The sequence below is a fragment of the Hydra vulgaris genome, chromosome 10, assembly GCF_038396675.1.
Source record: "Hydra vulgaris chromosome 10, alternate assembly HydraT2T_AEP".
Lineage (NCBI taxonomy): Eukaryota > Metazoa > Cnidaria > Hydrozoa > Anthoathecata > Hydridae > Hydra > Hydra vulgaris.
In genome coordinates this window covers 12,613,606-12,625,000 of record NC_088929.1, presented here as the reverse complement: position 1 = coordinate 12,625,000, position 11,395 = coordinate 12,613,606, and the positions used below count along the sequence as shown (strand labels likewise).

The window sequence follows — 11,395 nt, the reverse complement described above, 5'->3', positions numbered from 1 at the left end:
CATCTTTTTTAAAGTTGAGTACTAAAAAAACCTGATAAATAAAAACTTTTTATAACACAATTGGTGGCTAATACATTACACAGTTGTTTTTCATTGGTATTGTTTAGAGTTTCAGGGTTTTGATGTTGACTCAGATTCTCAAAATCATACTATCATAATAATCTCAGATTTTTATGATAGTATGATTTTATGACCATCTAAAAATTTTATGAAACTGAAAATACGTTTATTTATATCAATAAGATTAAAAAAAAATCCTTAAAAAAGCTAATAACTTTTATTGGTTCATGAAATATGGTCATTTGAAAATTTTGATTTGATGAATCAGAGCTTCTATTAATATTATCTTATATTACAATCAAATCATCAAAAAATATAATAGTAGCAAAACATGTTTTGAATTTGAAGATCTGTTTTAAAACGAAAACCTTTTTATTTTTTATTATAACATTGATATAAATTTTTTAAAAAGCGTAAAAAGTTTTTTACAGACTTACTAAAGGGGGTGCTTAAAAAAAAAAAATGTCAGTAAAGTTAATTTATGCCTAAGTAAAGATAAATTTTATTTGATGCGTCTTTAAAAAATAATGCAGAGGTACTAAAACAAATTTTAAAAAATAATAAAAAGCATGTTTAAAGACCCTAAGGTGAAGGGTCGCACGCATTTAACTTTTTTATATATATATATATATAAGAGGTAATCTCTGAAAAAAAAAATTACCTTTCTTATATAGATATATAAGAGCGGTAATCACTGAAAAAAAAATTGTTTGTATTAAAAGAATATTATATTTGAAACTCATAAAAAGTTTTGCTTATTTGAAACCCAACTTGATATATATATGAAAAACTTTTTTTGGCTTTACTGTCTTGTTGCAAAATTCAAGCTTGAGGTGGCCTATAAATCCATATCTCAAAAAAAAAAATATATATATATTTTAGAAAAGGTCCAGCAGCATGTTACTCGATTAATATTGCCACTAAAAAAAAACGAGAGAAGATTAGATAAGTTGGGACTATTACTAATTTTACTACTGGTTGAAAGATGGATTTAAAGCAATTTAATTCAATTGTATAAGTAGGTACATGACAAAATTTTTTCAGAACGAGTGAACTCTGAGGCCATTTGATGCGCTGAACACAATTATCTGGGAATTTTTGGCCTATTCACACTCCTTATGTCTGATTGCGACCATTTTATTAAAATGGCTACTAAAATTGCCATTTTTCAAAGCGGATAATTTTTTCCCTCCGAATCAGGCCTAATAATATGTCATTTGTAATGTTTTTTGAGCTGGGGAATTCAAAAAACACACTTAGATTACTGTATCTGTCAAGGTGTTCAAGTAATCTAAAAAAACATGTTATTTTTCTCTTTTTTTTGAGTCTTACACTTTTATCTCCACACTATGTCTAGGAAGCAGAGCAAGCAGAAGAAATGAGTACACCGAAGACTTTCATCAGCTGAGAAAAAACAACACGACTTGATGACCACCAAACTGCACTAAAACTGATGTATCCTGCATCACAAAGCAGGTTGACAACAGCCCTCCCAAAGACTCTGATCCTGAATTTGAACTTACCATGAATCTGGATGAATCCAATCTATCATCTGTAGTGACAAGACAAAAATCAGATTTTCAATTGCCGTCTACCTTAACGGCGAGCTCTTCTGCGCCAGATCATTGTTCATTTCCAAAAATAAAGGTTCGAAATATTTGTCAATGAATGAAAATTTGTTCAAAATGTCAATGAACGGATAATACGATGCACAGCTTAGTGCATTACAAGGTGAGCAGCTATGATCTCATTGGAGTCGTTGTGACTATAGCGATCATAGTATTTGGGCAGAACTGGTCCAATGCCAGTGATGTAGAAGAATCTAATAATACCTGAGTTGGACAGTAGCACCCCCAGTCCTGATGTACTGAAGTGAAGGCGCACATGCAACGATTCCACTTATGTATTTTCCACTCCATGATGCATTGATATGTATCTTCAAGAAGCGGCATTCTGAACTTGAACATTACAACAATTTGAATCATCAGTAGGTCTGGATAATACGACCAAAGCAGGTCATCGTATGTATGACATTAAAATCAATTATATAACTATAATCGATTCTCACAAACAAAGGAGAACAGTCACTACCGGCTACACAGGAAATACTAGTCACTCTGGATTAGATGGAGCAGAGTTGTATCATTTCAGATTTAAATGCTTAGCAGCTCTAGCTGATATTATGATAGATGATATACTCGATTCCATAGACTTCTTCATGGCTGTTATTAGAAAGTTAGATGTGGGCAGTCAGAAAATCATCAAATGTTCCTCACATGTGATTTTTGGTGTGGACCATGCTCTAGACAAAGTATTTACAAATGCGGAACAAAAAAATGATGTTCATAAGTTAATGCATCTTTCGGCAGGTGAAAAATCATTCAGTTCTCCCAGCACTAACATTCACACTCTTTGGCAAATAGCTATTTCTAAGCTTTTGTTGCCTAGCCATGCAGCTAGTTCTGTCTCTCTTTACAACAAGTACAAATAATGGCTGAATGCTATGAATGAGCTCGGCAGGCTCTGTGGATTTATTTCGAACCAATTTGGAAGAATCACAAATATTTCCAAACAGTTTATAAAACAGAGAGAGAGAGTTAACAATGCAGATTTTCAGCAATGTAGTTGACATAAATTCTAATAAGTTAGTGCTGAGAGTACAAGGGTTGAATTAGGAGATTGCGATATCTGGAAAAATATCTAGTCTTCAAAATTTTAGGTCATGCAAAACCATGTACTTTATTTTCAAGGAGCAAATTAACTTTGATAAGTGAGCGAAAAAGTCATAAAAAACAAAACAAGGCAACAAACTTACAAATACAAAAGTAATAACATTCTAGTCACTAACTGCATTATAAAAGTAATAAAACTATAATAGTGTTATTATTTTTATTATGCACTTTTAACTTTTATAATTTATTCTTTGTTCAAACAACATAAGTTATCCCAAATTTTAATTGAAGTAAAAAAACATTTAGAAAAAATAAAGTGGATATTCAAATAATATTAAAAACTTTAGGAACTTAAAGGTACTTTATAAAAAGTTTAAATATCAAAAAATGTTACTATAAGTCAGAAAAATGTGAGTAAATGTTAAAATCAACCAATTAAAAAACTTATTGGTAGATTTTAAAATTAACGCGCATTTTTACGAACCATTAGTATCATTTTAGAAATGCACAACGTTGCTTATAAAGCACATATTTGTTCAAGTTCCTGAAGTCATTAGTATTATTTGAATATCCACTATATTTTTTCTAGATGCTTTTCTACTTCAATTAAAATTTGAGATTTACTTATGTTGTTTGAACATAGAATAAATTATAAAAGTTATAAGTGCGTTATAAAAGTAATAACACTATCATAGTGTTATTACTTTTATAATGCAGTTAGTGACTAGAGTGTTATTACTTTAGTAGTCACGAGTTGATTGTTTTGTTTTTATAACTTATTTGCTAACAAATTGAAGCTGATTCGCTCCATGAAAACAAAGTACTCGGTTTTGCATAAACTAAAATTTTGAAGACCAGATATTTTTCCAGATTTTGCAAATTGCGATCGCTTAATACAACTCTTGCAGTATCTGCGTACATTCAAAACGATTGGTTTCAGTTGTGTGCGGAAATCTATCCTGAACTCAGCGATATCTTGATATTTCCAACAATCGGTCTTCTGGGGGGTGGATGACCTTAAAATCTCCAAGGATGATGAATGATCTTGGGATGGTGCGCAAATATTTCTTGAAACCAAACTCCTGAATTCAGAAACCTGAAAGCCGAGAAAAGTTAATCAACAGCTGGTAAAGACCTTCTTATTGGTGCTATTCTAGAAGTAGTATTAGAAATGCTTATTAGACAGTTATCTTAAATGAACTTCTTCAAAAATCCGGATATTGCTTGCAAAAAGTTGAAACTGGCACCTCTCACCAACCTAGGGTGTGAATCAGAACTCGCAAAATTTGACAGCCGAGTCAAAATATGTGGTGGCTCCACAACCATCACTACGTTATCCAGAAAAAATGTAGTGATGACAAATGATCTACTCAGAGATTCATCCTTTACCGAGCTCACATGCAGGGACAATAGAAAGAAATGAAAATGGGCAAGGACGTCTGATGAGGTGAAGCAGGCCAGAAAAGTAGAAAAGGACTCTATAGCAACTGTTCAAGCTGCATAATGACTATTGTGACAAAGGAAGAACTGAAAAAGTAGAAGATTGTAAAAAGCATGGAGGACCTGTGACACAGTCTGATATTCAAATACTAGACTCATTATCTGAAAGTCAGCTCCTTAGCGAAATATGTTATTTGCCTCACTGTAGCTCCTGATATCAGACAGAGAAGAGGCATAAAATTAGACAACGGACAAATCAAATGCATAAATTCACTCTTGACAAATTGAGAATTTCTATAAAAAACGTTCTCAAGTAAAATTGATCGATTACTGAAAAGTGTTTTAACTGCTGAATATAATATATTCGGTTCGTGATGAATATATAAGAACAAACTGTGGCATATTCATTTAGCCTCTGAATCACTGCGACTCAAATTACAGATCAATCTTTTGGAATGTCTTAGAATTGCAAATTGCATTTTATTCGCATATAAAATAAACCATTGTTAATACATCAATTTTACATTGAAATTCGAATTCCTTGACTCGGAAAACCATAGAAATGACATATCACCCCGAGTATAAGATATTCAATAAAAAATGAAAAAGTGTACTTAATCAAGGAATTTTTTCTAAAAACTTCACAAATTGAATTTAAATGTAATCATGATATTGAATGAGAGCTGTCAATTTATCAGTTACAGCCTAAATATATTACTATTATTTTGCTTTTTATTTTCTGAAAATATCCTACTTGAATTTCTGCTATATTGTTTCTTAGTTAGTCTATTTGTTTTCAAGCTATTTCAATAAAACAATTTACTGAAAAATATCATAGAACTGAATCACACTTTTTGCAACTGATTAAAGTGATTTCTTAAATGCTGTTCTGATCAAATGATGTTGTGATATACTTCAATATGTTGATACTTGGGAAGTTTTCACAATTGTGCAGCATGAAGTCACAATTCCTTGTACCACACACAAGTAATGTTATAGCCAGGGATATCTCATATTTAATGCTTAAGGTTTTGCATTTTGGTGGCACTCACAAACACATAAAAAATGTAGACATAAGGCATTTCTAACAGAAATACACCATTTTGGTGGTCACAAAATTTAGAAAACCCTGTAAAATGTTTATTTAAACAAGTAAACATTTTTTTACAGAAATCTAGGTGAAAACCTTTGCTATTAACTGAATTTAATGAAATGGTGATTTTACGGGTTACTGTGACGGTGACTTTTTTTTTGCGGTGACTTTTTTCAATTGAAATATTTAAACAGTCTTTTGAAATAGTTAAATGCAGAAAACATTAAGCAGTAATTAACTGTTGTGAAAAACATTTACACCACAATTGTGAAATAATTTTTTTTTTAATATGAAAACAACGGATAGTTTCGATAAATTTTTACCTTTTTCCGGTTTTGAGGAATTTTTTAATTTAAATTTATTTTGCCGTATTTGGATTGAAGGATGTCCTGCTTTGATGTCTTTTGGCCCATATCCACGTCAAGCCGATTAGTTTTAGATTTTTACACCAATGAATCATAAGTGTCTTAAGGATTATCTATCAAAAAATCTAAGCCTGATCAGCTTGGCGTCATATTTATCTGGTAATTTATATATATATATATATATATATATATATATATATATATATATATATATATATATATATATATATGTATATATATATATATATATATATATATATGTATATATATACACATATATATATATATACATATATATATATATACATATATAAATATATATATATATACATATATATATATATATATATATATATATACATAATTTTTTTTTGAGTTCAAAATTATTTTTAAGTTGTAAAGTGTAGTTTTATATTGTTTTCTAACATCCTTGAGTGTAAATACGTGTTTAAAAATTAAAAAAAAGGCCAAAATTGTATGTAATTGGACATACTTGTAACATGGTTTCAAATTAAATTTAATTATAATGCATCACTTTAAAATATGGAACAGACATAAGTTAACTTTTAATGATATAAGTATGTAAATTGAGTAAAGTTACATTAACTTTACACAACAAAATCTCATAACAAGTCCTGAGTGTGGATTAGGGTTATGACTTTTTGACTTTTTTTAAAAAAAAATTTCCTGTGTCATAAATTGATGAACTTTTCTTAGAAAACTTTGAAAACATGTTCAATTCCTCAAGATTGTAAAAAAAGATCACCCCGCAATTAAAATTACAAATCATCATTTATTTAATCTTGTTACTGCTGCTACTAATATGTGTGGCTTTGCTGAAAATTATTTAAAACTTGTATAGATTAGAAGTGTTTAGAACTTTAGAACATTTTGGAAAATTCCATAATATTTTAGACAACTTTAGAACATTCTGGAACAATTTAGAACATTCTGGAACAATTAAGAATATTCTAGAACAATTTAGACTGTGTATATATAGCTGCTTATCTAATTTTATAGTTATTACAGAAGCAACACATGGCGGTGTACAAGCCTAGCGATAGCAGCATTCAGAAGAACAAGGATGTCTGGACCAATAATCTGGTAAAATTTGAAGACTCTCATAAAAGAAGAAGAATGGTCCCTTTGGATGAATATTCACTGGAAGAAAAGTGCAGAATACCTCTCCAAAAGCAAATTATTGGACGCTACCATTTCCTTGGACCAAAAATCAAAAGAAGAAAAGAGCGAATAGTGGAAATTTCCAAAGTAGTCACCAAATTGTGGAAGAATAAACTGAATTTTCTTCATGTATCTGATCATATGACTGAAACGTTATGATGAATGTGTCAAGTAGGGAAGCTATGAACCCCTTGATGAAATTTTTAATATTACTAAAGTAGATGGAACGTGGTTATCTTCCGAAGACAAACGATTGTACCATCTCCAAGTGGAAAGCAAAGGAACCATGGGATACTCTACAGACCAAGCGGCCAGTAAGGAAACGATCCATACCTCTAAAAGACAAAAACTTTTGAATAGGTCATCCAACTCATCATCTTACTATCCTGGATTTAGTGATTCTGACTCTGAGGCTGACAAAAGTGAATATGAATACAATGAAGAAGAAGATGAGACTACTCCTACACCAAGTAGAAAACATCATAAAAGCAAAATTGCAGTCAACTTGGTGACCTACACAAGAGTATCAACAAACAAAGCTGCTAACCCATGCAAGCAATTGGCTTGTGAAGGCATTGACATCCCAACTCCATGTCAATCAGCGATTTACAAGTCAACAATCAAAGAGGCAATCAAACTGAAAAAAGAAATGATTGAAAAGTTGCATATGGAAAGTTGATGCTTACACTTTTATTGCAAGCACATCAACGGAATTCATTATCAAGTGGTCGTCCTTAAAAATGAAAGAAGATAAATAAAATTGGATGTCCTGGGCTCGGTAGATGGCAGGGGAAAAACTATTGCTGAAGGAATTTTTAAAGTCCTCAATAAATTTCACCTATGGAATTCATTACAGATGATTTTTGCAGATACCACCAGTGCTAACACTGGAAAAATAAATGGTGTTGTTGTAATATTGCAACAAATGTTCACAGAGAATCGCATCAACAAACCTCAGTTTATCACTTGTTAACACCATGTATTAGACAGAATCCTCCGTTTGGTGATGGATGAAGAACTTGGAAGTAAAACACAATCGCCAAACATCGAATATCTATTTGTATCTAAACTGTTGAAGGAGACGAACAACTGAAAACACAGTTTGATAAAGGAATAGAAGTAATTCTCGAAACATCAGGCTGGAGAGATGATATGAAATTATTATTTCATCTCACTCGAGTGTTTCGATTTTTTGATGAAAAGGGACATTTTCCATTGATCAGGTTTTAGAAATTACCCAACATCAGCAATGCAAGGTGGAATTCCAGAGCTATACTAGCAATCCTGGCGTTCATTTTAATTCCTTCAACAAGGATAGTTCTGCAGAGATGTTGATTTATATTGTATGGCTGGGCAGACCATTGGTTTACAGACCAACTGTACAATGAAAACGACTTTAATAACTTGACTGAAATACTGAATCCATACAAAAAGAGCAAGATCAACGGTCTGAGTCATTGTTGGATTGAAAATTTATTATTTTACATGACTATAACATTCTAAATACATTTGAATACATAGTAGTACTTATGGCAAAATCAATTTTTCAATGGCGGGGTGAACTTTTTTCAAAAGATATGCAAATAATAGTTCATTTCGTGCTTTTTAGGTAAAAGTTTATCAAACTACAGTACAGGAGCATAGGGTTGAAAAAAGTCATAACCCTAGTGTGGATCTTATTCATACTGTTGATTGCATAGTTTAATTATTCTTTATGAGCTACAAATTTTAGAACAACCATGTCTATTGATTCTTGAAATAAAGTTTTCCTTTACAACATGAAACTTAGTCATTGTAATTATAGTAAAATGAATCACATCTGTTAACACAGATTACTCTGCTTCTAGAAAAAAGTTATAAAAGGTAACATTAAACACAACTTAACTTTCATTAAATCAATACATTTTTTTAATTTCTTGTATTTTAATTTTGTGTTTGTTAAATGGACTTATCACATGAATCTAACAATATACTTATCAAAAACAATCTATCATATCAAAAAACTTTCATCATATAGTCTCAAATCAATTGGTGTACCTGAAAGGAAATTTGAAATTCCGTCCAGATTTGCCGGAATTTTCAATAAAAAACCGACTGGATTTACAGCTAGAACAAGAATTATACTTATGTTATTTCTTATCTTTAAGATTAAAGTGGAAGCCTGCACCTCAGCATTGTGGGTATATAATAAATATCTATAACCTATAATATATATATAACTTATTTAACTAATTCGATTCTTGTTTCATTTAAATATAATATGTTGTTTTTGTAATTTTATGTATTGAAAGTTTTAACCTTCATAATAAAAATTTTTATACTTAGGTTAAAATTGAAATATTTACTGTAATAGACATTTTTTAACTAATTAAAGTTTAAGTAACATTTGAAATGAGAATAATCTCAGATGAGAATAAATAATAATCTCAGAGGCAGGCAAAAATTTTAATGAAAAAAGAGCTGGTTTGTTACCCAAAACTGAAGAGCAGTTCTTTGCACCACAATACTCCAGAAATCCTTACATAATCGATTATTGCAAATAAAGTTACATTCTGTTCCTTTAGAAACTTTAATTTTTTAACTAGATATACCTATACTTCTTCATTGCCCTTGGATTTGATTTGGACAATCTTTTTTTGGTTTAATTTACACAGGCTTTGTCATATCTTAAAAAATAAACGTAAAAAAAAAATTCTGGCATTCCGGCCAAAAATATTGTTAAAAATATTTTTTATTGTTTTGGCCGGAAAAACATTATTTTTCTGGCCGATATGGAATTCTGGTACACCCCTACTCAAATCTAAGCAAATTATTTTACTGTGACTATATATTGTTCAAATATGCTTTACAACCCATTTCTGTTACTTTAACAAAACATTTAATTTGCATGATTCTGGTCAATTTTATTTAATAAAAATTTTTTTCTTTAATATTTTTCCAAGGCAACATTGACTTAGATCTGATGATATAATAGCCATTATATCATATCTAAGTTAATAATAAAGTTAATTTTCTAATACTTCTATATAATATTTTATTTAAAGAAATTTAAATTTGAGTTTCCATAAAATTTGACTAAAATTTTTTAAATATATAATTAAATATAAAATGATAAGATAAATAATATTATAAAATTTAGTGGTGGAAGTGAACATGCAGTGGTATTACCCATCTGCCTTGGGGAGGTGAGTACATTAAAAGTTGGTTCTAAGTAACTATTAAAACTGTGTATTGCTCAGGTAAAATGATCTGGGTGCATTTTCTGTGAATGACAAATATAAACTTGAAATTTGATGAACTTAGGTGAGATCTTAGAAATTATATCACTGTTATTGGCTTCTCTGTACCCATTATATAGCTTCAATATAATAGGTACAAAGTGTTTAGTATATTATTTCAATTTATAAGATTCAATTAATTAACTTTTTTCCTTTTGTTTCACCATTTTAACGGAAATCATTTTAACAAGAACAACTATTGAACACCAAGATTAAACATTTTAATTTTTTTAAATTAAACTTTTTGAGTAAGCTACTAGTTAAATCAATTTTCTTTATCAATAAAACATAATAAATTAACACGTTAAAATCATAAAAATTTTTTTTTATGATTTTAATGTACAAAAATGTAAAAATTTTTAATGATTTTTTTTCTTTAATTATATCATCAAATTCTATTTATTGAAAGAATCATTTAGTTATAACTATTTACAAGGTTTTTTGTTTCAAATTTTTATTGTTATGAAGTTTTATGAAGTTTTTTAATTCTCTATCATTTCATGAAGTTATTTATGAACAATCTACCATTCATGAAGTTATTTATGAACAACCTATCATTCATGAAGTTATTTATGAACAATCTATCATTCATGAAGTTTGTCACAGTTGTGATGAAGTGAAACTAAAAAAAAAAGTATTTATAATTCTAAATAGGTTTATTAAATGAAATTATGGTGCTATGCAAAAAATCAACTGAGGCATTAGTATCCTTTTTTTGTCAAAACTAAACCATTAAACCTGGAAAACTAGTTAAACTTGAAAAAACCCACCTAAAAAACTAATAGCTTTAACTAGAGTACGTCATAATATGAGATCTTATTATCAATTAACAAAAAACATTCTTATTGAGTAATTAGAAATTAGAATAGCTGAAACCAAAGCATTGTGGAATCTAAAAGATTTTAAAAGATTTCAAATCAAAGTTGGGTGTATCTATAAACATAGGGTGTTATCTATAGTTATCTAAATAAGTTGACTGTTAAAGCCTAGCTTATGTTTTTTTATCAAAGTTGGGTACATCTTTTAACATAGGTTGTTAAAACCTAGCTAGTTGGTTTTTGCACTTTTTTGTACAATTTTTTAAATAAATAAAATAAATTACAACAAATAAAAAATGCTAAAAAATCATAACTTTCTTATCTATCCTATTTTATCTAATTTTTTATCTTGCAGTCTTATATACTAGTTGCAATAGCAATAATCAATATCAATAATATTATAGATATAGAGCAATGATAATATAAAGGATGTAGAGCTCCATCAAAAATCATAGTTTTAAAAGTTACAAAATCACTTATTACAGCT

At 29.5% G+C, this 11,395-nt stretch overlaps 1 protein-coding gene across 1 annotated transcript in view; it reads right to left on the bottom strand.

Annotated features, from left to right (window-relative positions):
• The window catches only part of LOC100201412 (medium-chain specific acyl-CoA dehydrogenase, mitochondrial), a 70,161-nt gene that overhangs the window by 37,428 nt on the left and 21,338 nt on the right, over positions 1–11,395 (bottom strand). The window lies entirely within an intron of this gene.